Genomic DNA, 24,762 nt, shown 5'->3' with positions numbered 1-24,762 from the left:
GCAGCAGGGCATTTGGGCGTTGCCAGGAAGGCGTTTTTATGTAGATTCCTCCTCTTTCAGCACTGCATTGTGGTGCAAGCAAAAGAAGCAAATCCTGTCTGGCTTCCTCTCCGGCCTTTATTCACCTCCCGTGTAGCTGTGAGTGTGTGAGCCTGCAGGGCCCCATGGAATTGCCTAGAAGTAGGCTGAATCGCTGCAAGGGCTGAACAGCAGTATCGGGCAGGCTCGGGCAACGCGCGGCCCGTTCGGGTTATCGCTTCTCGGCCTTTTGGCTAAGATCAAGTGTAGTATCTGTTCTTATCAGTTTAATATCTGATACGTCCCCTATCTGGGGACCATATATTAAATGGATTTTTAGAACAGGGAGATGGAAATAGAGCTTGCTCTGTCCACTCCACGCATTGACCTGGTATTGCAGTATTTCCAGGACCGGTGCACCCTTTCCTTATGTGTTGACTAAAAGCAGATTCCAAAAGTGTTTTTTGTCTTTGCTATTGTTTCTGTCTTTCTGAAGGGATCTCCCCTTTTAATCCCATTATTTCAACACCTGTTGGACAATGCATGAGTGATAATGAGCTCATTGATTAAATGCAATTAATGAATAGATTGCCACCTCTTGTTGTGTGTCGTCTGTGTTTCTGTGTTTCCGGCATTTCACATTGGAACACCTCATTCACCTTCCTTGTCTTCTCTCCGCCCTCCCTTTTAGGTAAGTTAAAGAGCTGCACCTGAGCCAGCCACTGATTGATTGATTGATTGATTGATTGATTGATTGATTGATTGATTGATTGATTGATGCAGCACAACAGTCAAATAGTGGAGTGGAGTAGGGGAACAGCAAACAGCCAATAAAGCAGCCCGCCCGCTCGCCTGCCCGCCACAATGGACCTACCTGTGTACACTAGATGGATGTGATGGAATGTACTGTCGTCCCTACATTTCAAGAAGAAGTAAGAATTGCAGTTGCAACAAAGCCTTGCTTGCCTACAAAGAGAGCAGCAATTTGGATTTGTTACTATGTTACCTAGAAGAATAACAAACTGTGCAAGGATGGAGGTTGTAGGAGCAAGGAGAAGTTGTCTGTAAAGTTGGTGGATGCCTATTTTCCATTTTGCAGTCCCTTGTCTCCCTCTTGTGGCCTCCTGGAGGCAACTAGCTGTGCAAAAAAAAGACAGCCTGGCGGCCGGCTGTTGCAGTGTTGCCCTCTCAGGCAACACTGAGTGACTGACTGAGCCTCACCGTCTTATATAAAGTTCAGACGGAACTTTGCACGTGTCATAGTGGAGCCCTCAGGATTCCAGAGCCAGCTTTCTGACATCATAATGGGGCCTCAGAGATAAAAGCCTGGGCCCAGGCAGTGTTGGTCAGTGCTGCTCAGCAGGCAGCACTGGACTGGACTGGATTACAGCTGATACAAGGTGTGAAGGAACAAGGGGTGGCTGTGGGCATGCACTTGCTGCCGCTGCCAGTGTTTATCTGCATGGCAGCAGGGCATTTGGGCGTTGCCAGGAAGGCGTTTTTATGTAGATTCCTCCTCTTTCAGCACTGCATTGTGGTGCAAGCAAAAGAAGCAAATCCTGTCTGGCTTCCTCTCCGGCCTTTATTCACCTCCCGTGTAGCTGTGAGTGTGTGAGCCTGCAGGGCCCCATGGAATTGCCTAGAAGTAGGCTGAATCGCTGCAAGGGCTGAACAGCAGTATCGGGCAGGCTCGGGCAACGCGCGGCCCGTTCGGGTTATCGCTTCTCGGCCTTTTGGCTAAGATCAAGTGTAGTATCTGTTCTTATCAGTTTAATATCTGATACGTCCCCTATCTGGGGACCATATATTAAATGGATTTTTAGAACAGGGAGATGGAAATAGAGCTTGCTCTGTCCACTCCACGCATTGACCTGGTATTGCAGTATTTCCAGGACCGGTGCACCCTTTCCTTATGTGTTGACTAAAAGCAGATTCCAAAAGTGTTTTTTGTCTTTGCTATTGTTTCTGTCTTTCTGAAGGGATCTCCCCTTTTAATCCCATTATTTCAACACCTGTTGGACAATGCATGAGTGATAATGAGCTCATTGATTAAATGCAATTAATGAATAGATTGCCACCTCTTGTTGTGTGTCGTCTGTGTTTCTGTGTTTCCGGCATTTCACATTGGAACACCTCATTCACCTTCCTTGTCTTCTCTCCGCCCTCCCTTTTAGGTAAGTTAAAGAGCTGCACCTGAGCCAGCCACTGATTGATTGATTGATTGATTGATTGATTGATTGATTGATTGATTGATGCAGCACAACAGTCAAATAGTGGAGTGGAGTAGGGGAACAGCAAACAGCCAATAAAGCAGCCCGCCCGCTCGCCTGCCCGCCACAATGGACCTACCTGTGTACACTAGATGGATGTGATGGAATGTACTGTCGTCCCTACATTTCAAGAAGAAGTAAGAATTGCAGTTGCAACAAAGCCTTGCTTGCCTACAAAGAGAGCAGCAATTTGGATTTGTTACTATGTTACCTAGAAGAATAACAAACTGTGCAAGGATGGAGGTTGTAGGAGCAAGGAGAAGTTGTCTGTAAAGTTGGTGGATGCCTATTTTCCATTTTGCAGTCCCTTGTCTCCCTCTTGTGGCCTCCTGGAGGCAACTAGCTGTGCAAAAAAAAGACAGCCTGGCGGCCGGCTGTTGCAGTGTTGCCCTCTCAGGCAACACTGAGTGACTGACTGAGCCTCACCGTCTTATATAAAGTTCAGACGGAACTTTGCACGTGTCATAGTGGAGCCCTCAGGATTCCAGAGCCAGCTTTCTGACATCATAATGGGGCCTCAGAGATAAAAGCCTGGGCCCAGGCAGTGTTGGTCAGTGCTGCTCAGCAGGCAGCACTGGACTGGACTGGATTACAGCTGATACAAGGTGTGAAGGAACAAGGGGTGGCTGTGGGCATGCACTTGCTGCCGCTGCCAGTGTTTATCTGCATGGCAGCAGGACATTTGGGCGTTGCCAGGAAGGCGTTTTTATGTAGATTCCTCCTCTTTCAGCACTGCATTGTGGTGCAAGCAAAAGAAGCAAATCCTGTCTGGCTTCCTCTCCGGCCTTTATTCACCTCCCGTGTAGCTGTGAGTGTGTGAGCCTGCAGGGCCCCATGGAATTGCCTAGAAGTAGGCTGAATCGCTGCAAGGGCTGAACAGCAGTATCGGGCAGGCTCGGGCAACGCGCGGCCCGTTCGGGTTATCGCTTCTCGGCCTTTTGGCTAAGATCAAGTGTAGTATCTGTTCTTATCAGTTTAATATCTGATACGTCCCCTATCTGGGGACCATATATTAAATGGATTTTTTAGAACAGGGAGATGGAAATAGAGCTTGCTCTGTCCACTCCACGCATTGACCTGGTATTGCAGTATTTCCAGGACCGGTGCACCCTTTCCTTATGTGTTGACTAAAAGCAGATTCCAAAAGTGTTTTTTGTCTTTGCTATTGTTTCTGTCTTTCTGAAGGGATCTCCCCTTTTAATCCCATTATTTCAACACCTGTTGGACAATGCATGAGTGATAATGAGCTCATTGATTAAATGCAATTAATGAATAGATTGCCACCTCTTGTTGTGTGTCGTCTGTGTTTCTGTGTTTCCGGCATTTCACATTGGAACACCTCATTCACCTTCCTTGTCTTCTCTCCGCCCTCCCTTTTAGGTAAGTTAAAGAGCTGCACCTGAGCCAGCCACTGATTGATTGATTGATTGATTGATTGATTGATTGATTGATTGATTGATTGATTGATTGATGCAGCACAACAGTCAAATAGTGGAGTGGAGTAGGGGAACAGCAAACAGCCAATAAAGCAGCCCGCCCGCTCGCCTGCCCGCCACAATGGACCTACCTGTGTACACTAGATGGATGTGATGGAATGTACTGTCGTCCCTACATTTCAAGAAGAAGTAAGAATTGCAGTTGCAACAAAGCCTTGCTTGCCTACAAAGAGAGCAGCAATTTGGATTTGTTACTATGTTACCTAGAAGAATAACAAACTGTGCAAGGATGGAGGTTGTAGGAGCAAGGAGAAGTTGTCTGTAAAGTTGGTGGATGCCTATTTTCCATTTTGCAGTCCCTTGTCTCCCTCTTGTGGCCTCCTGGAGGCAACTAGCTGTGCAAAAAAAAGACAGCCTGGCGGCCGGCTGTTGCAGTGTTGCCCTCTCAGGCAACACTGAGTGACTGACTGAGCCTCACCGTCTTATATAAAGTTCAGACGGAACTTTGCACGTGTCATAGTGGAGCCCTCAGGATTCCAGAGCCAGCTTTCTGACATCATAATGGGGCCTCAGAGATAAAAGCCTGGGCTCAGGCAGTGTTGGTCAGTGCTGCTCAGCAGGCAGCACTGGACTGGACTGGATTACAGCTGATACAAGGTGTGAAGGAACAAGGGGTGGCTGTGGGCATGCACTTGCTGCCGCTGCCAGTGTTTATCTGCATGGCAGCAGGGCATTTGGGCGTTGCCAGGAAGGCGTTTTTATGTAGATTCCTCCTCTTTCAGCACTGCATTGTGGTGCAAGCAAAAGAAGCAAATCCTGTCTGGCTTCCTCTCCGGCCTTTATTCACCTCCCGTGTAGCTGTGAGTGTGTGAGCCTGCAGGGCCCCATGGAATTGCCTAGAAGTAGGCTGAATCGCTGCAAGGGCTGAACAGCAGTATCGGGCAGGCTCGGGCAACGCGCGGCCCGTTCGGGTTATCGCTTCTCGGCCTTTTGGCTAAGATCAAGTGTAGTATCTGTTCTTATCAGTTTAATATCTGATACGTCCCCTATCTGGGGACCATATATTAAATGGATTTTTAGAACAGGGAGATGGAAATAGAGCTTGCTCTGTCCACTCCACGCATTGACCTGGTATTGCAGTATTTCCAGGACCGGTGCACCCTTTCCTTATGTGTTGACTAAAAGCAGATTCCAAAAGTGTTTTTTGTCTTTGCTATTGTTTCTGTCTTTCTGAAGGGATCTCCCCTTTTAATCCCATTATTTCAACACCTGTTGGACAATGCATGAGTGATAATGAGCTCATTGATTAAATGCAATTAATGAATAGATTGCCACCTCTTGTTGTGTGTCGTCTGTGTTTCTGTGTTTCCGGCATTTCACATTGGAACACCTCATTCACCTTCCTTGTCTTCTCTCCGCCCTCCCTTTTAGGTAAGTTAAAGAGCTGCACCTGAGCCAGCCACTGATTGATTGATTGATTGATTGATTGATTGATTGATTGATTGATTGATTGATGCAGCACAACAGTCAAATAGTGGAGTGGAGTAGGGGAACAGCAAACAGCCAATAAAGCAGCCCGCCCGCTCGCCTGCCCGCCACAATGGACCTACCTGTGTACACTAGATGGATGTGATGGAATGTACTGTCGTCCCTACATTTCAAGAAGAAGTAAGAATTGCAGTTGCAACAAAGCCTTGCTTGCCTACAAAGAGAGCAGCAATTTGGATTTGTTACTATGTTACCTAGAAGAATAACAAACTGTGCAAGGATGGAGGTTGTAGGAGCAAGGAGAAGTTGTCTGTAAAGTTGGTGGATGCCTATTTTCCATTTTGCAGTCCCTTGTCTCCCTCTTGTGGCCTCCTGGAGGCAACTAGCTGTGCAAAAAAAAGACAGCCTGGCGGCCGGCTGTTGCAGTGTTGCCCTCTCAGGCAACACTGAGTGACTGACTGAGCCTCACCGTCTTATATAAAGTTCAGACGGAACTTTGCACGTGTCATAGTGGAGCCCTCAGGATTCCAGAGCCAGCTTTCTGACATCATAATGGGGCCTCAGAGATAAAAGCCTGGGCCCAGGCAGTGTTGGTCAGTGCTGCTCAGCAGGCAGCACTGGACTGGACTGGATTACAGCTGATACAAGGTGTGAAGGAACAAGGGGTGGCTGTGGGCATGCACTTGCTGCCGCTGCCAGTGTTTATCTGCATGGCAGCAGGGCATTTGGGCGTTGCCAGGAAGGCGTTTTTATGTAGATTCCTCCTCTTTCAGCACTGCATTGTGGTGCAAGCAAAAGAAGCAAATCCTGTCTGGCTTCCTCTCCGGCCTTTATTCACCTCCCGTGTAGCTGTGAGTGTGTGAGCCTGCAGGGCCCCATGGAATTGCCTAGAAGTAGGCTGAATCGCTGCAAGGGCTGAACAGCAGTATCGGGCAGGCTCGGGCAACGCGCGGCCCGTTCGGGTTATTGCTTCTCGGCCTTTTGGCTAAGATCAAGTGTAGTATCTGTTCTTATCAGTTTAATATCTGATACGTCCCCTATCTGGGGACCATATATTAAATGGATTTTTAGAACAGGGAGATGGAAATAGAGCTTGCTCTGTCCACTCCACGCATTGACCTGGTATTGCAGTATTTCCAGGACCGGTGCACCCTTTCCTTATGTGTTGACTAAAAGCAGATTCCAAAAGTGTTTTTTGTCTTTGCTATTGTTTCTGTCTTTCTGAAGGGATCTCCCCTTTTAATCCCATTATTTCAACACCTGTTGGACAATGCATGAGTGATAATGAGCTCATTGATTAAATGCAATTAATGAATAGATTGCCACCTCTTGTTGTGTGTCGTCTGTGTTTCTGTGTTTCCGGCATTTCACATTGGAACACCTCATTCACCTTCCTTGTCTTCTCTCCGCCCTCCCTTTTAGGTAAGTTAAAGAGCTGCACCTGAGCCAGCCACTGATTGATTGATTGATTGATTGATTGATTGATTGATTGATTGATTGATTGATTGATTGATTGATTGATGCAGCACAACAGTCAAATAGTGGAGTGGAGTAGGGGAACAGCAAACAGCCAATAAAGCAGCCCGCCCGCTCGCCTGCCCGCCACAATGGACCTACCTGTGTACACTAGATGGATGTGATGGAATGTACTGTCGTCCCTACATTTCAAGAAGAAGTAAGAATTGCAGTTGCAACAAAGCCTTGCTTGCCTACAAAGAGAGCAGCAATTTGGATTTGTTACTATGTTACCTAGAAGAATAACAAACTGTGCAAGGATGGAGGTTGTAGGAGCAAGGAGAAGTTGTCTGTAAAGTTGGTGGATGCCTATTTTCCATTTTGCAGTCCCTTGTCTCCCTCTTGTGGCCTCCTGGAGGCAACTAGCTGTGCAAAAAAAAGACAGCCTGGCGGCCGGCTGTTGCAGTGTTGCCCTCTCAGGCAACACTGAGTGACTGACTGAGCCTCACCGTCTTATATAAAGTTCAGACGGAACTTTGCACGTGTCATAGTGGAGCCCTCAGGATTCCAGAGCCAGCTTTCTGACATCATAATGGGGCCTCAGAGATAAAAGCCTGGGCCCAGGCAGTGTTGGTCAGTGCTGCTCAGCAGGCAGCACTGGACTGGACTGGATTACAGCTGATACAAGGTGTGAAGGAACAAGGGGTGGCTGTGGGCATGCACTTGCTGCCGCTGCCAGTGTTTATCTGCATGGCAGCAGGGCATTTGGGCGTTGCCAGGAAGGCGTTTTTATGTAGATTCCTCCTCTTTCAGCACTGCATTGTGGTGCAAGCAAAAGAAGCAAATCCTGTCTGGCTTCCTCTCCGGCCTTTATTCACCTCCCGTGTAGCTGTGAGTGTGTGAGCCTGCAGGGCCCCATGGAATTGCCTAGAAGTAGGCTGAATCGCTGCAAGGGCTGAACAGCAGTATCGGGCAGGCTCGGGCAACGCGCGGCCCGTTCGGGTTATCGCTTCTCGGCCTTTTGGCTAAGATCAAGTGTAGTATCTGTTCTTATCAGTTTAATATCTGATACGTCCCCTATCTGGGGACCATATATTAAATGGATTTTTAGAACAGGGAGATGGAAATAGAGCTTGCTCTGTCCACTCCACGCATTGACCTGGTATTGCAGTATTTCCAGGACCGGTGCACCCTTTCCTTATGTGTTGACTAAAAGCAGATTCCAAAAGTGTTTTTTGTCTTTGCTATTGTTTCTGTCTTTCTGAAGGGATCTCCCCTTTTAATCCCATTATTTCAACACCTGTTGGACAATGCATGAGTGATAATGAGCTCATTGATTAAATGCAATTAATGAATAGATTGCCACCTCTTGTTGTGTGTCGTCTGTGTTTCTGTGTTTCCGGCATTTCACATTGGAACACCTCATTCACCTTCCTTGTCTTCTCTCCGCCCTCCCTTTTAGGTAAGTTAAAGAGCTGCACCTGAGCCAGCCACTGATTGATTGATTGATTGATTGATTGATTGATTGATTGATTGATTGATTGATGCAGCACAACAGTCAAATAGTGGAGTGGAGTAGGGGAACAGCAAACAGCCAATAAAGCAGCCCGCCCGCTCGCCTGCCCGCCACAATGGACCTACCTGTGTACACTAGATGGATGTGATGGAATGTACTGTCGTCCCTACATTTCAAGAAGAAGTAAGAATTGCAGTTGCAACAAAGCCTTGCTTGCCTACAAAGAGAGCAGCAATTTGGATTTGTTACTATGTTACCTAGAAGAATAACAAACTGTGCAAGGATGGAGGTTGTAGGAGCAAGGAGAAGTTGTCTGTAAAGTTGGTGGATGCCTATTTTCCATTTTGCAGTCCCTTGTCTCCCTCTTGTGGCCTCCTGGAGGCAACTAGCTGTGCAAAAAAAAGACAGCCTGGCGGCCGGCTGTTGCAGTGTTGCCCTCTCAGGCAACACTGAGTGACTGACTGAGCCTCACCGTCTTATATAAAGTTCAGACGGAACTTTGCACGTGTCATAGTGGAGCCCTCAGGATTCCAGAGCCAGCTTTCTGACATCATAATGGGGCCTCAGAGATAAAAGCCTGGGCCCAGGCAGTGTTGGTCAGTGCTGCTCAGCAGGCAGCACTGGACTGGACTGGATTACAGCTGATACAAGGTGTGAAGGAACAAGGGGTGGCTGTGGGCATGCACTTGCTGCCGCTGCCAGTGTTTATCTGCATGGCAGCAGGGCATTTGGGCGTTGCCAGGAAGGCGTTTTTATGTAGATTCCTCCTCTTTCAGCACTGCATTGTGGTGCAAGCAAAAGAAGCAAATCCTGTCTGGCTTCCTCTCCGGCCTTTATTCACCTCCCGTGTAGCTGTGAGTGTGTGAGCCTGCAGGGCCCCATGGAATTGCCTAGAAGTAGGCTGAATCGCTGCAAGGGCTGAACAGCAGTATCGGGCAGGCTCGGGCAACGCGCGGCCCGTTCGGGTTATCGCTTCTCGGCCTTTTGGCTAAGATCAAGTGTAGTATCTGTTCTTATCAGTTTAATATCTGATACGTCCCCTATCTGGGGACCATATATTAAATGGATTTTTAGAACAGGGAGATGGAAATAGAGCTTGCTCTGTCCACTCCACGCATTGACCTGGTATTGCAGTATTTCCAGGACCGGTGCACCCTTTCCTTATGTGTTGACTAAAAGCAGATTCCAAAAGTGTTTTTTGTCTTTGCTATTGTTTCTGTCTTTCTGAAGGGATCTCCCCTTTTAATCCCATTATTTCAACACCTGTTGGACAATGCATGAGTGATAATGAGCTCATTGATTAAATGCAATTAATGAATAGATTGCCACCTCTTGTTGTGTGTCGTCTGTGTTTCTGTGTTTCCGGCATTTCACATTGGAACACCTCATTCACCTTCCTTGTCTTCTCTCCGCCCTCCCTTTTAGGTAAGTTAAAGAGCTGCACCTGAGCCAGCCACTGATTGATTGATTGATTGATTGATTGATTGATTGATTGATTGATTGATTGATTGATTGATTGATGCAGCACAACAGTCAAATAGTGGAGTGGAGTAGGGGAACAGCAAACAGCCAATAAAGCAGCCCGCCCGCTCGCCTGCCCGCCACAATGGACCTACCTGTGTACACTAGATGGATGTGATGGAATGTACTGTCGTCCCTACATTTCAAGAAGAAGTAAGAATTGCAGTTGCAACAAAGCCTTGCTTGCCTACAAAGAGAGCAGCAATTTGGATTTGTTACTATGTTACCTAGAAGAATAACAAACTGTGCAAGGATGGAGGTTGTAGGAGCAAGGAGAAGTTGTCTGTAAAGTTGGTGGATGCCTATTTTCCATTTTGCAGTCCCTTGTCTCCCTCTTGTGGCCTCCTGGAGGCAACTAGCTGTGCAAAAAAAAGACAGCCTGGCGGCCGGCTGTTGCAGTGTTGCCCTCTCAGGCAACACTGAGTGACTGACTGAGCCTCACCGTCTTATATAAAGTTCAGACGGAACTTTGCACGTGTCATAGTGGAGCCCTCAGGATTCCAGAGCCAGCTTTCTGACATCATAATGGGGCCTCAGAGATAAAAGCCTGGGCCCAGGCAGTGTTGGTCAGTGCTGCTCAGCAGGCAGCACTGGACTGGACTGGATTACAGCTGATACAAGGTGTGAAGGAACAAGGGGTGGCTGTGGGCATGCACTTGCTGCCGCTGCCAGTGTTTATCTGCATGGCAGCAGGGCATTTGGGCGTTGCCAGGAAGGCGTTTTTATGTAGATTCCTCCTCTTTCAGCACTGCATTGTGGTGCAAGCAAAAGAAGCAAATCCTGTCTGGCTTCCTCTCCGGCCTTTATTCACCTCCCGTGTAGCTGTGAGTGTGTGAGCCTGCAGGGCCCCATGGAATTGCCTAGAAGTAGGCTGAATCGCTGCAAGGGCTGAACAGCAGTATCGGGCAGGCTCGGGCAACGCGCGGCCCGTTCGGGTTATCGCTTCTCGGCCTTTTGGCTAAGATCAAGTGTAGTATCTGTTCTTATCAGTTTAATATCTGATACGTCCCCTATCTGGGGACCATATATTAAATGGATTTTTAGAACAGGGAGATGGAAATAGAGCTTGCTCTGTCCACTCCACGCATTGACCTGGTATTGCAGTATTTCCAGGACCGGTGCACCCTTTCCTTATGTGTTGACTAAAAGCAGATTCCAAAAGTGTTTTTTGTCTTTGCTATTGTTTCTGTCTTTCTGAAGGGATCTCCCCTTTTAATCCCATTATTTCAACACCTGTTGGACAATGCATGAGTGATAATGAGCTCATTGATTAAATGCAATTAATGAATAGATTGCCACCTCTTGTTGTGTGTCGTCTGTGTTTCTGTGTTTCCGGCATTTCACATTGGAACACCTCATTCACCTTCCTTGTCTTCTCTCCGCCCTCCCTTTTAGGTAAGTTAAAGAGCTGCACCTGAGCCAGCCACTGATTGATTGATTGATTGATTGATTGATTGATTGATTGATTGATTGATTGATGCAGCACAACAGTCAAATAGTGGAGTGGAGTAGGGGAACAGCAAACAGCCAATAAAGCAGCCCGCCCGCTCGCCTGCCCGCCACAATGGACCTACCTGTGTACACTAGATGGATGTGATGGAATGTACTGTCGTCCCTACATTTCAAGAAGAAGTAAGAATTGCAGTTGCAACAAAGCCTTGCTTGCCTACAAAGAGAGCAGCAATTTGGATTTGTTACTATGTTACCTAGAAGAATAACAAACTGTGCAAGGATGGAGGTTGTAGGAGCAAGGAGAAGTTGTCTGTAAAGTTGGTGGATGCCTATTTTCCATTTTGCAGTCCCTTGTCTCCCTCTTGTGGCCTCCTGGAGGCAACTAGCTGTGCAAAAAAAAGACAGCCTGGCGGCCGGCTGTTGCAGTGTTGCCCTCTCAGGCAACACTGAGTGACTGACTGAGCCTCACCGTCTTATATAAAGTTCAGACGGAACTTTGCACGTGTCATAGTGGAGCCCTCAGGATTCCAGAGCCAGCTTTCTGACATCATAATGGGGCCTCAGAGATAAAAGCCTGGGCCCAGGCAGTGTTGGTCAGTGCTGCTCAGCAGGCAGCACTGGACTGGACTGGATTACAGCTGATACAAGGTGTGAAGGAACAAGGGGTGGCTGTGGGCATGCACTTGCTGCCGCTGCCAGTGTTTATCTGCATGGCAGCAGGGCATTTGGGCGTTGCCAGGAAGGCGTTTTTATGTAGATTCCTCCTCTTTCAGCACTGCATTGTGGTGCAAGCAAAAGAAGCAAATCCTGTCTGGCTTCCTCTCCGGCCTTTATTCACCTCCCGTGTAGCTGTGAGTGTGTGAGCCTGCAGGGCCCCATGGAATTGCCTAGAAGTAGGCTGAATCGCTGCAAGGGCTGAACAGCAGTATCGGGCAGGCTCGGGCAACGCGCGGCCCGTTCGGGTTATCGCTTCTCGGCCTTTTGGCTAAGATCAAGTGTAGTATCTGTTCTTATCAGTTTAATATCTGATACGTCCCCTATCTGGGGACCATATATTAAATGGATTTTTAGAACAGGGAGATGGAAATAGAGCTTGCTCTGTCCACTCCACGCATTGACCTGGTATTGCAGTATTTCCAGGACCGGTGCACCCTTTCCTTATGTGTTGACTAAAAGCAGATTCCAAAAGTGTTTTTTGTCTTTGCTATTGTTTCTGTCTTTCTGAAGGGATCTCCCCTTTTAATCCCATTATTTCAACACCTGTTGGACAATGCATGAGTGATAATGAGCTCATTGATTAAATGCAATTAATGAATAGATTGCCACCTCTTGTTGTGTGTCGTCTGTGTTTCTGTGTTTCCGGCATTTCACATTGGAACACCTCATTCACCTTCCTTGTCTTCTCTCCGCCCTCCCTTTTAGGTAAGTTAAAGAGCTGCACCTGAGCCAGCCACTGATTGATTGATTGATTGATTGATTGATTGATTGATTGATTGATTGATTGATGCAGCACAACAGTCAAATAGTGGAGTGGAGTAGGGGAACAGCAAACAGCCAATAAAGCAGCCCGCCCGCTCGCCTGCCCGCCACAATGGACCTACCTGTGTACACTAGATGGATGTGATGGAATGTACTGTCGTCCCTACATTTCAAGAAGAAGTAAGAATTGCAGTTGCAACAAAGCCTTGCTTGCCTACAAAGAGAGCAGCAATTTGGATTTGTTACTATGTTACCTAGAAGAATAACAAACTGTGCAAGGATGGAGGTTGTAGGAGCAAGGAGAAGTTGTCTGTAAAGTTGGTGGATGCCTATTTTCCATTTTGCAGTCCCTTGTCTCCCTCTTGTGGCCTCCTGGAGGCAACTAGCTGTGCAAAAAAAAGACAGCCTGGCGGCCGGCTGTTGCAGTGTTGCCCTCTCAGGCAACACTGAGTGACTGACTGAGCCTCACCGTCTTATATAAAGTTCAGACGGAACTTTGCACGTGTCATAGTGGAGCCCTCAGGATTCCAGAGCCAGCTTTCTGACATCATAATGGGGCCTCAGAGATAAAAGCCTGGGCCCAGGCAGTGTTGGTCAGTGCTGCTCAGCAGGCAGCACTGGACTGGACTGGATTACAGCTGATACAAGGTGTGAAGGAACAAGGGGTGGCTGTGGGCATGCACTTGCTGCCGCTGCCAGTGTTTATCTGCATGGCAGCAGGGCATTTGGGCGTTGCCAGGAAGGCGTTTTTATGTAGATTCCTCCTCTTTCAGCACTGCATTGTGGTGCAAGCAAAAGAAGCAAATCCTGTCTGGCTTCCTCTCCGGCCTTTATTCACCTCCCGTGTAGCTGTGAGTGTGTGAGCCTGCAGGGCCCCATGGAATTGCCTAGAAGTAGGCTGAATCGCTGCAAGGGCTGAACAGCAGTATCGGGCAGGCTCGGGCAACGCGCGGCCCGTTCGGGTTATCGCTTCTCGGCCTTTTGGCTAAGATCAAGTGTAGTATCTGTTCTTATCAGTTTAATATCTGATACGTCCCCTATCTGGGGACCATATATTAAATGGATTTTTAGAACAGGGAGATGGAAATAGAGCTTGCTCTGTCCACTCCACGCATTGACCTGGTATTGCAGTATTTCCAGGACCGGTGCACCCTTTCCTTATGTGTTGACTAAAAGCAGATTCCAAAAGTGTTTTTTGTCTTTGCTATTGTTTCTGTCTTTCTGAAGGGATCTCCCCTTTTAATCCCATTATTTCAACACCTGTTGGACAATGCATGAGTGATAATGAGCTCATTGATTAAATGCAATTAATGAATAGATTGCCACCTCTTGTTGTGTGTCGTCTGTGTTTCTGTGTTTCCGGCATTTCACATTGGAACACCTCATTCACCTTCCTTGTCTTCTCTCCGCCCTCCCTTTTAGGTAAGTTAAAGAGCTGCACCTGAGCCAGCCACTGATTGATTGATTGATTGATTGATTGATTGATTGATTGATTGATTGATTGATTGATTGATGCAGCACAACAGTCAAATAGTGGAGTGGAGTAGGGGAACAGCAAACAGCCAATAAAGCAGCCCGCCCGCTCGCCTGCCCGCCACAATGGACCTACCTGTGTACACTAGATGGATGTGATGGAATGTACTGTCGTCCCTACATTTCAAGAAGAAGTAAGAATTGCAGTTGCAACAAAGCCTTGCTTGCCTACAAAGAGAGCAGCAATTTGGATTTGTTACTATGTTACCTAGAAGAATAACAAACTGTGCAAGGATGGAGGTTGTAGGAGCAAGGAGAAGTTGTCTGTAAAGTTGGTGGATGCCTATTTTCCATTTTGCAGTCCCTTGTCTCCCTCTTGTGGCCTCCTGGAGGCAACTAGCTGTGCAAAAAAAAGACAGCCTGGCGGCCGGCTGTTGCAGTGTTGCCCTCTCAGGCAACACTGAGTGACTGACTGAGCCTCACCGTCTTATATAAAGTTCAGACGGAACTTTGCACGTGTCATAGTGGAGCCCTCAGGATTCCAGAGCCAGCTTTCTGACATCATAATGGGGCCTCAGAGATAAAAGCCTGGGCCCAGGCAGTGTTGGTCAGTGCTGCTCAGCAGGCAGCACTGGACTGGACTGGATTACAGCTGATACAAGGTGTGAAGGAACAAGGGGTGGCTGTGGGCATGCACTTGCTGCCGCTGCCAGTGTTTATCTGCATGGCAGCAGGGCATTTGGGAGTTGCCAGGAAGGCGTTTTTATGTAGATTCCTCCTCTTTCAGCACTGCATTGTGGTGCAAGCAAAAGAAGCAAATCCTGTCTGGCTTCCTCTCCGGCCTTTATTCACCTCCCGTGTAGCTGTGAGTGTGTGAGCCTGCAGGGCCCCATGGAATTGCCTAGAAGTAGGCTGAATCGCTGCAAGGGCTGAACAGCAGTATCGGGCAGGCTCGGGCAACGCGCGGCCCGTTCGGGTTATCGCTTCTCGGCCTTTTGGCTAAGATCAAGTGTAGTATCTGTTCTTATCAGTTTAATATCTGATACGTCCCCTATCTGGGGACCATATATTAAATGGATTTTTAGAACAGGGAGATGGAAATAGAGCTTGCTCTGTCCACTCCACGCATTGACCTGGTATTGCAGTATTTCCAGGACCGGTGCACCCTTTCCTTATGTGTTGACTAAAAGCAGATTCCAAAAGTGTTTTTTGTCTTTGCTATTGTTTCTGTCTTTCTGAAGGGATCTCCCCTTTTAATCCCATTATTTCAACACCTGTTGGACAATGCATGAGTGATAATGAGCTCATTGATTAAATGCAATTAATGAATAGATTGCCACCTCTTGTTGTGTGTCGTCTGTGTTTCTGTGTTTCCGGCATTTCACATTGGAACACCTCATTCACCTTCCTTGTCTTCTCTCCGCCCTCCCTTTTAGGTAAGTTAAAGAGCTGCACCTGAGCCAGCCACTGATTGATTGATTGATTGATTGATTGATTGATTGATTGATTGATGCAGCACAACAGTCAAATAGTGGAGTGGAGTAGGGGAACAGCAAACAGCCAATAAAGCAGCCCGCCCGCTCGCCTGCCCGCCACAATGGACCTACCTGAGTACACTAGATGGATGTGATGGAATGTACTGTCGTCCCTACATTTCAAGAAGAAGTAAGAATTGCAGTTGCAACAAAGCCTTGCTTGCCTACAAAGAGAGCAGCAATTTGGATTTGTTACTATGTTACCTAGAAGAATAACAAACTGTGCAAGGATGGAGGTTGTAGGAGCAAGGAGAAGTTGTCTGTAAAGTTGGTGGATGCCTATTTTCCATTTTGCAGTCCCTTGTCTCCCTCTTGTGGCCTCCTGGAGGCAACTAGCTGTGCAAAAAAAAGACAGCCTGGCGGCCGGCTGTTGCAGTGTTGCCCTCTCAGGCAACACTGAGTGACTGACTGAGCCTCACCGTCTTATATAAAGTTCAGACGGAACTTTGCACGTGTCATAGTGGAGCCCTCAGGATTCCAGAGCCAGCTTTCTGACATCATAATGGGGCCTCAGAGATAAAAGCCTGGGCCCAGGCAGTGTTGGTCAGTGCTGCTCAGCAGGCAGCACTGGACTGGACTGGATTACAGCTGATACAAGGTGTGAAGGAACAAGGGGTGGCTGTGGGCATGCACTTGCTGCCGCTGCCAGTGTTTATCTGCATGGCAGCAGGGCATTTGGGCGTTGCCAGGAAGGCGTTTTTATGTAGATTCCTCCTCTTTCAGCACTGCATTGTGGTGCAAGCAAAAGAAGCAAATCCTGTCTGGCTTCCTCTCCGGCCTTTATTCACCTCCCGTGTAGCTGTGAGTGTGTGAGCCTGCAGGGCCCCATGGAATTGCCTAGAAGTAGGCTGAATCGCTGCAAGGGCTGAATAGCAGTATCGGGCAGGCTCGGGCAACGCGCGGCCCGTTCGGGTTATCGCTTCTCGGCCTTTTGGCTAAGATCAAGTGTAGTATCTGTTCTTATCAGTTTAATATCTGATACGTCCCCTATCTGGGGACCATATATTAAATGGATTTTTAGAACAGGGAGATGGAAATAGAGCTTGCTCTGTCCACTCCACGCATTGACCTGGTATTGCAGTATTTCCAGGACCGGTGCACCCTTTCCTTATGTGTTGACTAAAAGCAGATTCCAAAAGTGTTTTTTGTCTTTGCTATTGTTTCTGTCTTTCTGAAGGGATCTCCCCTTTTAATCCCATTATTTCAACACCTGTTGGACAATGCATGAGTGATAATGAGCTCATTGATTAAATGCAATTAATGAATAGATTGCCACCTCTTGTTGTGTGTCGTCTGTGTTTCTGTGTTTCCGGCATTTCACATTGGAACACCTCATTCACCTTCCTTGTCTTCTCTCCGCCCTCCCTTTTAGGTAAGTTAAAGAGCTGCACCTGAGCCAGCCACTGATTGATTGATTGATTGATTGATTGATTGATTGATTGATTGATTGATTGATTGATTGATTGCAGCACAACAGTCAAATAGTGGAGTGGAGTAGGGGAACAGCAAACAGCCAATAAAGCAGCCCGCCCGCTCGCCTGCCCGCCACAATGGACCTACCTGTGTACACTAGATGGATGTGATGGAATGTACTGTCGTCCCTACATTTCAAGAAGAAGTAAGAATTGCAGTTGCAACAAAGCCTTGCTTGCCTACAAAGAGAGCAGCAATTTGGATTTGTTACTATGTTACCTAGAAGAATAACAAACTGTGCAAGGATGGAGGTTGTAGGAGCAAGGAGAAGTTGTCTGTAAAGTTGGTGGATGCCTATTTTCCATTTTGCAGTCCCTTGTCTCCCTCTTGTGGCCTCCTGGAGGCAACTAGCTGTGCAAAAAAAAGACAGCCTGGCGGCCGGCTGTTGCAGTGTTGCCCTCTCAGGCAACACTGAGTGACTGACTGAGCCTCACCGTCTTATATAAAGTTCAGACGGAACTTTGCACGTGTCATAGTGGAGCCCTCAGGATTCCAGAGCCAGCTTTCTGACATCATAATGGGGCCTCAGAGATAAAAGCCTGGGCCCAGGCAGTGTTGGTCAGTGCTGCTCAGCAGGCAGCACTGGACTGGACTGGATTACAGCTGATACAAGGTGTGAAGGAACAAGGGGTGGCTGTGGGCATGCACTTGCTGCCGCTGCCAGTGTTTATCTGCATGGCAGCAGGGCATTTGGGCGTTGCCAGGAAGGCGTTTTTATGTAGATTCCTCCTCTTTCAGCACTGCATTGTGGTGCAAGCAAAAGAAGCAAATCCTGTCTGGCTTCCTCTCCGGCCTTTATTCACCTCCCGTGTAGCTGTGAGTGTGTGAGCCTGCAGGGCCCCATGGAATTGCCTAGAAGTAGGCTGAATCGCTGCAAGGGCTGAACAGCAGTATCGGGCAGGCTCGGGCAACGCGCGGCCCGTTCGGGTTATCGCTTCTCGGCCTTTTGGCTAAGATCAAGTGTAGTATCTGTTCTTATCAGTTTAATATCTGATACGTCCCCTATCTGGGGACCATATATTAAATGGATTTTTAGAACAGGGAGATGGAAATAGAGCTTGCTCTGTCCACTCCACGCATTGACCTGGTATTGCAGTATTTCCAGGACCGGTGCACCCTTTCCTTATGTGTTGACTAAAAGCAGATTCCAAAAGTGTTTTTTGTCTTTGCTATTGTTTCTGTCTTTCTGAAGGGATCTCCCCTTTTAATCCCATTATTTCAACACCTGTTGGACAATGCATGAGTGATAATGAGCTCATTGATTAAATGCAATTAATGAATAGATTGCCACCTCTTGTTGTGTGTCGTCTGTGTTTCTGTGTTTCCGGCATTTCACATTGGAACACCTCATTCACCTTCCTTGTCTTCTCTCCGCCCTCCCTTTTAGGTAAGTTAAAGAGCTGCACCTGAGCCAGCCACTGATTGATTGATTGATTGATTGATTGATTGATTGATTGATTGATTGATTGATTGATGCAGCACAACAGTCAAATAGTGGAGTGGAGTAGGGGAACAGCAAACAGCCAATAAAGCAGCCCGCCCGCTCGCCTGCCCGCCACAATGGACCTACCTGTGTACACTAGATGGATGTGATGGAATGTACTGTCGTCCCTACATTTCAAGAAGAAGTAAGAATTGCAGTTGCAACAAAGCCTTGCTTGCCTACAAAGAGAGCAGCAATTTGGATTTGTTACTATGTTACCTAGAAGAATAACAAACTGTGCAAGGATGGAGGTTGTAGGAGCAAGGAGAAGTTGTCTGTAAAGTTGGTGGATGCCTATTTTCCATTTTGCAGTCCCTTGTCTCCCTCTTGTGGCCTCCTGGAGGCAACTAGCTGTGCAAAAAAAAGACAGCCTGGCGGCCGGCTGTTGCAGTGTTGCCCTCTCAGGCAACACTGAGTGACTGACTGAGCCTCACCGTCTTATATAAAGTTCAGACGGAACTTTGCACGTGTCATAGTGGAGCCCTCAGGATTCCAGAGCCAGCTTTCTGACATCATAATGGGGCCTCAGAGATAAAAGCCTGGGCCCAGGCAGTGTTGGTCAGTGCTGCTCAGCAGGCAGCACTGGACTGGACTGGATTACAGCTGATACAAGGTGTGAAGGAACAAGGGGTGGCTGTGGGCATGCACTTGCTGCCGCTGCCAGTGTTTATCTGCATGGCAGCAGGGCATTTGGGCGTTGCCAGGAAGGCGTTTTTATGTAGATTCCTCCTCTTTCAGCACTGCATTGTGGTGCAAGCAAAAGAAGCAAATCCTGTCTGGCTTCCTCTCCGGCCTTTATTCACCTCCCGTGTAGCTGTGAGTGTGTGAGCCTGCAGGGCCCCATGGAATTGCCTAGAAGTAGGCTGAATCGCTGCAAGGGCTGAACAGCAGTATCGGGCAGGCTCGGGCAACGCGCGGCCCGTTCGGGTTATCGCTTCTCGGCCTTTTGGCTAAGATCAAGTGTAGTATCTGTTCTTATCAGTTTAATATCTGATACGTCCCCTATCTGGGGACCATATATTAAATGGATTTTTAGAACAGGGAGATGGAAATAGAGCTTGCTCTGTCCACTCCACGCATTGACCTGGTATTGCAGTATTTCCAGGACCGGTGCACCCTTTCCTTATGTGTTGACTAAAAGCAGATTCCAAAAGTGTTTTTTGTCTTTGCTATTGTTTCTGTCTTTCTGAAGGGATCTCCCCTTTTAATCCCATTATTTCAACACCTGTTGGACAATGCATGAGTGATAATGAGCTCATTGATTAAATGCAATTAATGAATAGATTGCCACCTCTTGTTGTGTGTCGTCTGTGTTTCTGTGTTTCCGGCATTTCACATTGGAACACCTCATTCACCTTCCTTGTCTTCTCTCCGCCCTCCCTTTTAGGTAAGTTAAAGAGCTGCACCTGAGCCAGCCACTGATTGATTGATTGATTGATTGATTGATTGATTGATTGATTGATTGATTGATTGATTGATGCAGCACAACAGTCAAATAGTGGAGTGGAGTAGGGGAACAGCAAACAGCCAATAAAGCAGCCCGCCCGCTCGCCTGCCCGCCACAATGGACCTACCTGTGTACACTAGATGGATGTGATGGAATGTACTGTCGTCCCTACATTTCAAGAAGAAGTAAGAATTGCAGTTGCAACAAAGCCTTGCTTGCCTACAAAGAGAGCAGCAATTTGGATTTGTTACTATGTTACCTAGAAGAATAACAAACTGTGCAAGGATGGAGGTTGTAGGAGCAAGGAGAAGTTGTCTGTAAAGTTGGTGGATGCCTATTTTCCATTTTGCAGTCCCTTGTCTCCCTCTTGTGGCCTCCTGGAGGCAACTAGCTGTGCAAAAAAAAGACAGCCTGGCGGCCGGCTGTTGCAGTGTTGCCCTCTCAGGCAACACTGAGTGACTGACTGAGCCTCACCGTCTTATATAAAGTTCAGACGGAACTTTGCACGTGTCATAGTGGAGCCCTCAGGATTCCAGAGCCAGCTTTCTGACATCATAATGGGGCCTCAGAGATAAAAGCCTGGGCCCAGGCAGTGTTGGTCAGTGCTGCTCAGCAGGCAGCACTGGACTGGACTGGATTACAGCTGATACAAGGTGTGAAGGAACAAGGGGTGGCTGTGGGCATGCACTTGCTGCCGCTGCCAGTGTTTATCTGCATGGCAGCAGGGCATTTGGGCGTTGCCAGGAAGGCGTTTTTATGTAGATTCCTCCTCTTTCAGCACTGCATTGTGGTGCAAGCAAAAGAAGCAAATCCTGTCTGGCTTCCTCTCCGGCCTTTATTCACCTCCCGTGTAGCTGTGAGTGTGTGAGCCTGCAGGGCCCCATGGAATTGCCTAGAAGTAGGCTGAATCGCTGCAAGGGCTGAACAGCAGTATCGGGCAGGCTCGGGCAACGCGCGGCCCGTTCGGGTTATCGCTTCTCGGCCTTTTGGCTAAGATCAAGTGTAGTATCTGTTCTTATCAGTTTAATATCTGATACGTCCCCTATCTGGGGACCATATATTAAATGGATTTTTAGAACAGGGAGATGGAAATAGAGCTTGCTCTGTCCACTCCACGCATTGACCTGGTATTGCAGTATTTCCAGGACCGGTGCACCCTTTCCTTATGTGTTGACTAAAAGCAGATTCCAAAAGTGTTTTTTGTCTTTGCTATTGTTTCTGTCTTTCTGAAGGGATCTCCCCTTTTAATCCCATTATTTCAACACCTGTTGGACAATGCATGAGTGATAATGAGCTCATTGATTAAATGCAATTAATGAATAGATTGCCACCTCTTGTTGTGTGTCGTCTGTGTTTCTGTGTTTCCGGCATTTCACATTGGAACACCTCATTCACCTTCCTTGTCTTCTCTCCGCCCTCCCTTTTAGGTAAGTTAAAGAGCTGCACCTGAGCCAGCCACTGATTGATTGATTGATTGATTGATTGATTGATTGATTGATTGATTGATTGATGCAGCACAACAGTCAAATAGTGGAGTGGAGTAGGGGAACAGCAAACAGCCAATAAAGCAGCCCGCCCGCTCGCCTGCCCGCCACAATGGACCTACCTGTGTACACTAGATGGATGTGATGGAATGTACTGTCGTCCCTACATTTCAAGAAGAAGTAAGAATTGCAGTTGCAACAAAGCCTTGCTTGCCTACAAAGAGAGCAGCAATTTGGATTTGTTACTATGTTACCTAGAAGAATAACAAACTGTGCAAGGATGGAGGTTGTAGGAGCAAGGAGAAGTTGTCTGTAAAGTTGGTGGATGCCTATTTTCCATTTTGCAGTCCCTTGTCTCCCTCTTGTGGCCTCCTGGAGGCAACTAGCTGTGCAAAAAAAAGACAGCCTGGCGGCCGGCTGTTGCAGTGTTGCCCTCTCAGGCAACACTGAGTGACTGACTGAGCCTCACCGTCTTATATAAAGTTCAGACGGAACTTTGCACGTGTCATAGTGGAGCCCTCAGGATTCCAGAGCCAGCTTTCTGACATCATAATGGGGCCTCAGAGATAAAAGCCTGGGCCCAGGCAGTGTTGGTCAGTGCTGCTCAGCAGGCAGCACTGGACTGGACTGGATTACAGCTGATACAAGGTGTGAAGGAACAAGGGGTGGCTGTGGGCATGCACTTGCTGCCGCTGCCAGTGTTTATCTGCATGGCAGCAGGGCATTTGGGCGTTGCCAGGAAGGCGTTTTTATGTAGATTCCTCCTCTTTCAGCACTGCATTGTGGTGCAAGCAAAAGAAGCAAATCCTGTCTGGCTTCCTCTCCGGCCTTTATTCACCTCCCGTGTAGCTGTGAGTGTGTGAGCCTGCAGGGCCCCATGGAATTGCCTAGAAGTAGGCTGAATCGCTGCAAGGGCTGAACAGCAGTATCGGGCAGGCTCGGGCAACGCGCGGCCCGTTCGGGTTATCGCTTCTCGGCCTTTTGGCTAAGATCAAGTGTAGTATCTGTTCTTATCAGTTTAATATCTGATACGTCCCCTATCTGGGGACCATATATTAAATGGATTTTTAGAACAGGGAGATGGAAATAGAGCTTGCTCTGTCCACTCCACGCATTGACCTGGTATTGCAGTATTTCCAGGACCGGTGCACCCTTTCCTTATGTGTTGACTAAAAGCAGATTCCAAAAGTGTTTTTTGTCTTTGCTATTGTTTCTGTCTTTCTGAAGGGATCTCCCCTTTTAATCCCATTATTTCAACACCTGTTGGACAATGCATGAGTGATAATGAGCTCATTGATTAAATGCAATTAATGAATAGATTGCCACCTCTTGTTGTGTGTCGTCTGTGTTTCTGTGTTTCCGGCATTTCACATTGGAACACCTCATTCACCTTCCTTGTCTTCTCTCCGCCCTCCCTTTTAGGTAAGTTAAAGAGCTGCACCTGAGCCAGCCACTGATTGATTGATTGATTGATTGATTGATTGATTGATTGATTGATTGATTGATTGATTGCAGCACAACAGTCAAATAGTGGAGTGGAGTAGGGGAACAGCAAACAGCCAATAAAGCAGCCCGCCCGCTCGCCTGCCCGCCACAATGGACCTACCTGTGTACACTAGATGGATGTGATGGAATGTACTGTCGTCCCTACATTTCAAGAAGAAGTAAGAATTGCAGTTGCAACAAAGCCTTGCTTGCCTACAAAGAGAGCAGCAATTTGGATTTGTTACTATGTTACCTAGAAGAATAACAAACTGTGCAAGGATGGAGGTTGTAGGAGCAAGGAGAAGTTGTCTGTAAAGTTGGTGGATGCCTATTTTCCATTTTGCAGTCCCTTGTCTCCCTCTTGTGGCCTCCTGGAGGCAACTAGCTGTGCAAAAAAAAGACAGCCTGGCGGCCGGCTGTTGCAGTGTTGCCCTCTCAGGCAACACTGAGTGACTGACTGAGCCTCACCGTCTTATATAAAGTTCAGACGGAACTTTGCACGTGTCATAGTGGAGCCCTCAGGATTCCAGAGCCAGCTTTCTGACATCATAATGGGGCCTCAGAGATAAAAGCCTGGGCCCAGGCAGTGTTGGTCAGTGCTGCTCAGCAGGCAGCACTGGACTGGACTGGATTACAGCTGATACAAGGTGTGAAGGAACAAGGGGTGGCTGTGGGCATGCACTTGCTGCCGCTGCCAGTGTTTATCTGCATGGCAGCAGGGCATTTGGGCGTTGCCAGGAAGGCGTTTTTATGTAGATTCCTCCTCTTTCAGCACTGCATTGTGGTGCAAGCAAAAGAAGCAAATCCTGTCTGGCTTCCTCTCCGGCCTTTATTCACCTCCCGTGTAGCTGTGAGTGTGTGAGCCTGCAGGGCCCCATGGAATTGCCTAGAAGTAGGCTGAATCGCTGCAAGGGCTGAACAGCAGTATCGGGCAGGCTCGGGCAACGCGCGGCCCGTTCGGGTTATCGCTTCTCGGCCTTTTGGCTAAGATCAAGTGTAGTATCTGTTCTTATCAGTTTAATATCTGATACGTCCCCTATCTGGGGACCATATATTAAATGGATTTTTAGAACAGGGAGATGGAAATAGAGCTTGCTCTGTCCACTCCACGCATTGACCTGGTATTGCAGTATTTCCAGGACCGGTGCACCCTTTCCTTATGTGTTGACTAAAAGCAGATTCCAAAAGTGTTTTTTGTCTTTGCTATTGTTTCTGTCTTTCTGAAGGGATCTCCCCTTTTAATCCCATTATTTCAACACCTGTTGGACAATGCATGAGTGATAATGAGCTCATTGATTAAATGCAATTAATGAATAGATTGCCACCTCTTGTTGTGTGTCGTCTGTGTTTCTGTGTTTCCGGCATTTCACATTGGAACACCTCATTCACCTTCCTTGTCTTCTCTCCGCCCTCCCTTTTAGGTAAGTTAAAGAGCTGCACCTGAGCCAGCCACTGATTGATTGATTGATTGATTGATTGATTGATTGATTGATTGATTGATTGATTGATTGATGCAGCACAACAGTCAAATAGTGGAGTGGAGTAGGGGAACAGCAAACAGCCAATAAAGCAGCCCGCCCGCTCGCCTGCCCGCCACAATGGACCTACCTGTGTACACTAGATGGATGTGATGGAATGTACTGTCGTCCCTACATTTCAAGAAGAAGTAAGAATTGCAGTTGCAACAAAGCCTTGCTTGCCTACAAAGAGAGCAGCAATTTGGATTTGTTACTATGTTACCTAGAAG

At 47.6% G+C, this 24,762-nt stretch overlaps 17 non-coding genes across 17 annotated transcripts; all 17 read left to right on the top strand.

The window, feature by feature from the left end:
- The first annotated feature begins 252 nt into the window (after positions 1–252).
- LOC142729176 (U2 spliceosomal RNA) lies at positions 253–443 on the top strand. The gene has a single exon (XR_012878062.1). It is a non-coding gene; the product is annotated as a U2 spliceosomal RNA (small nuclear RNA).
- Positions 444–1,735: 1,292 nt separating this feature from the next.
- Positions 1,736–1,926, top strand: LOC142729175 (U2 spliceosomal RNA). Its single transcript, XR_012878061.1, has one exon. It is a non-coding gene; the product is annotated as a U2 spliceosomal RNA (small nuclear RNA).
- A 1,284-nt stretch (positions 1,927–3,210) lies between these two features.
- On the top strand, positions 3,211–3,402 carry LOC142729130 (U2 spliceosomal RNA). The gene has a single exon (XR_012878020.1). It is a non-coding gene; the product is annotated as a U2 spliceosomal RNA (small nuclear RNA).
- Positions 3,403–4,698: 1,296 nt separating this feature from the next.
- On the top strand, positions 4,699–4,889 carry LOC142729173 (U2 spliceosomal RNA). The gene has a single exon (XR_012878059.1). It is a non-coding gene; the product is annotated as a U2 spliceosomal RNA (small nuclear RNA).
- Positions 4,890–6,177: 1,288 nt separating this feature from the next.
- On the top strand, positions 6,178–6,368 carry LOC142729127 (U2 spliceosomal RNA). The gene has a single exon (XR_012878017.1). It is a non-coding gene; the product is annotated as a U2 spliceosomal RNA (small nuclear RNA).
- A 1,304-nt stretch (positions 6,369–7,672) lies between these two features.
- On the top strand, positions 7,673–7,863 carry LOC142729172 (U2 spliceosomal RNA). The gene has a single exon (XR_012878058.1). It is a non-coding gene; the product is annotated as a U2 spliceosomal RNA (small nuclear RNA).
- Positions 7,864–9,151: 1,288 nt separating this feature from the next.
- Positions 9,152–9,342, top strand: LOC142729171 (U2 spliceosomal RNA). The gene has a single exon (XR_012878057.1). It is a non-coding gene; the product is annotated as a U2 spliceosomal RNA (small nuclear RNA).
- Positions 9,343–10,642: 1,300 nt separating this feature from the next.
- LOC142729170 (U2 spliceosomal RNA) lies at positions 10,643–10,833 on the top strand. The gene has a single exon (XR_012878056.1). It is a non-coding gene; the product is annotated as a U2 spliceosomal RNA (small nuclear RNA).
- Positions 10,834–12,121: 1,288 nt separating this feature from the next.
- LOC142729169 (U2 spliceosomal RNA) lies at positions 12,122–12,312 on the top strand. The gene has a single exon (XR_012878055.1). It is a non-coding gene; the product is annotated as a U2 spliceosomal RNA (small nuclear RNA).
- Positions 12,313–13,600: 1,288 nt separating this feature from the next.
- LOC142729168 (U2 spliceosomal RNA) lies at positions 13,601–13,791 on the top strand. Its single transcript, XR_012878054.1, has one exon. It is a non-coding gene; the product is annotated as a U2 spliceosomal RNA (small nuclear RNA).
- Positions 13,792–15,087: 1,296 nt separating this feature from the next.
- LOC142729166 (U2 spliceosomal RNA) lies at positions 15,088–15,278 on the top strand. Its single transcript, XR_012878053.1, has one exon. It is a non-coding gene; the product is annotated as a U2 spliceosomal RNA (small nuclear RNA).
- Positions 15,279–16,558: 1,280 nt separating this feature from the next.
- LOC142729165 (U2 spliceosomal RNA) lies at positions 16,559–16,749 on the top strand. Its single transcript, XR_012878052.1, has one exon. It is a non-coding gene; the product is annotated as a U2 spliceosomal RNA (small nuclear RNA).
- A 1,297-nt stretch (positions 16,750–18,046) lies between these two features.
- LOC142729164 (U2 spliceosomal RNA) lies at positions 18,047–18,237 on the top strand. Its single transcript, XR_012878051.1, has one exon. It is a non-coding gene; the product is annotated as a U2 spliceosomal RNA (small nuclear RNA).
- Positions 18,238–19,529: 1,292 nt separating this feature from the next.
- Positions 19,530–19,720, top strand: LOC142729163 (U2 spliceosomal RNA). The gene has a single exon (XR_012878050.1). It is a non-coding gene; the product is annotated as a U2 spliceosomal RNA (small nuclear RNA).
- A 1,296-nt stretch (positions 19,721–21,016) lies between these two features.
- On the top strand, positions 21,017–21,207 carry LOC142729161 (U2 spliceosomal RNA). The gene has a single exon (XR_012878048.1). It is a non-coding gene; the product is annotated as a U2 spliceosomal RNA (small nuclear RNA).
- Positions 21,208–22,495: 1,288 nt separating this feature from the next.
- LOC142729160 (U2 spliceosomal RNA) lies at positions 22,496–22,686 on the top strand. The gene has a single exon (XR_012878047.1). It is a non-coding gene; the product is annotated as a U2 spliceosomal RNA (small nuclear RNA).
- A 1,293-nt stretch (positions 22,687–23,979) lies between these two features.
- LOC142729159 (U2 spliceosomal RNA) lies at positions 23,980–24,170 on the top strand. Its single transcript, XR_012878046.1, has one exon. It is a non-coding gene; the product is annotated as a U2 spliceosomal RNA (small nuclear RNA).
- Positions 24,171–24,762: the final 592 nt, after the last annotated feature.

This window comes from Rhinoderma darwinii, unplaced genomic scaffold, assembly GCF_050947455.1.
Source record: "Rhinoderma darwinii isolate aRhiDar2 unplaced genomic scaffold, aRhiDar2.hap1 Scaffold_707, whole genome shotgun sequence".
Taxonomy (NCBI): domain Eukaryota; kingdom Metazoa; phylum Chordata; class Amphibia; order Anura; family Rhinodermatidae; genus Rhinoderma; species Rhinoderma darwinii.
Note: the sequence above shows the minus strand (reverse complement) of the source record. Positions and strands in the feature narration are given on the sequence as shown.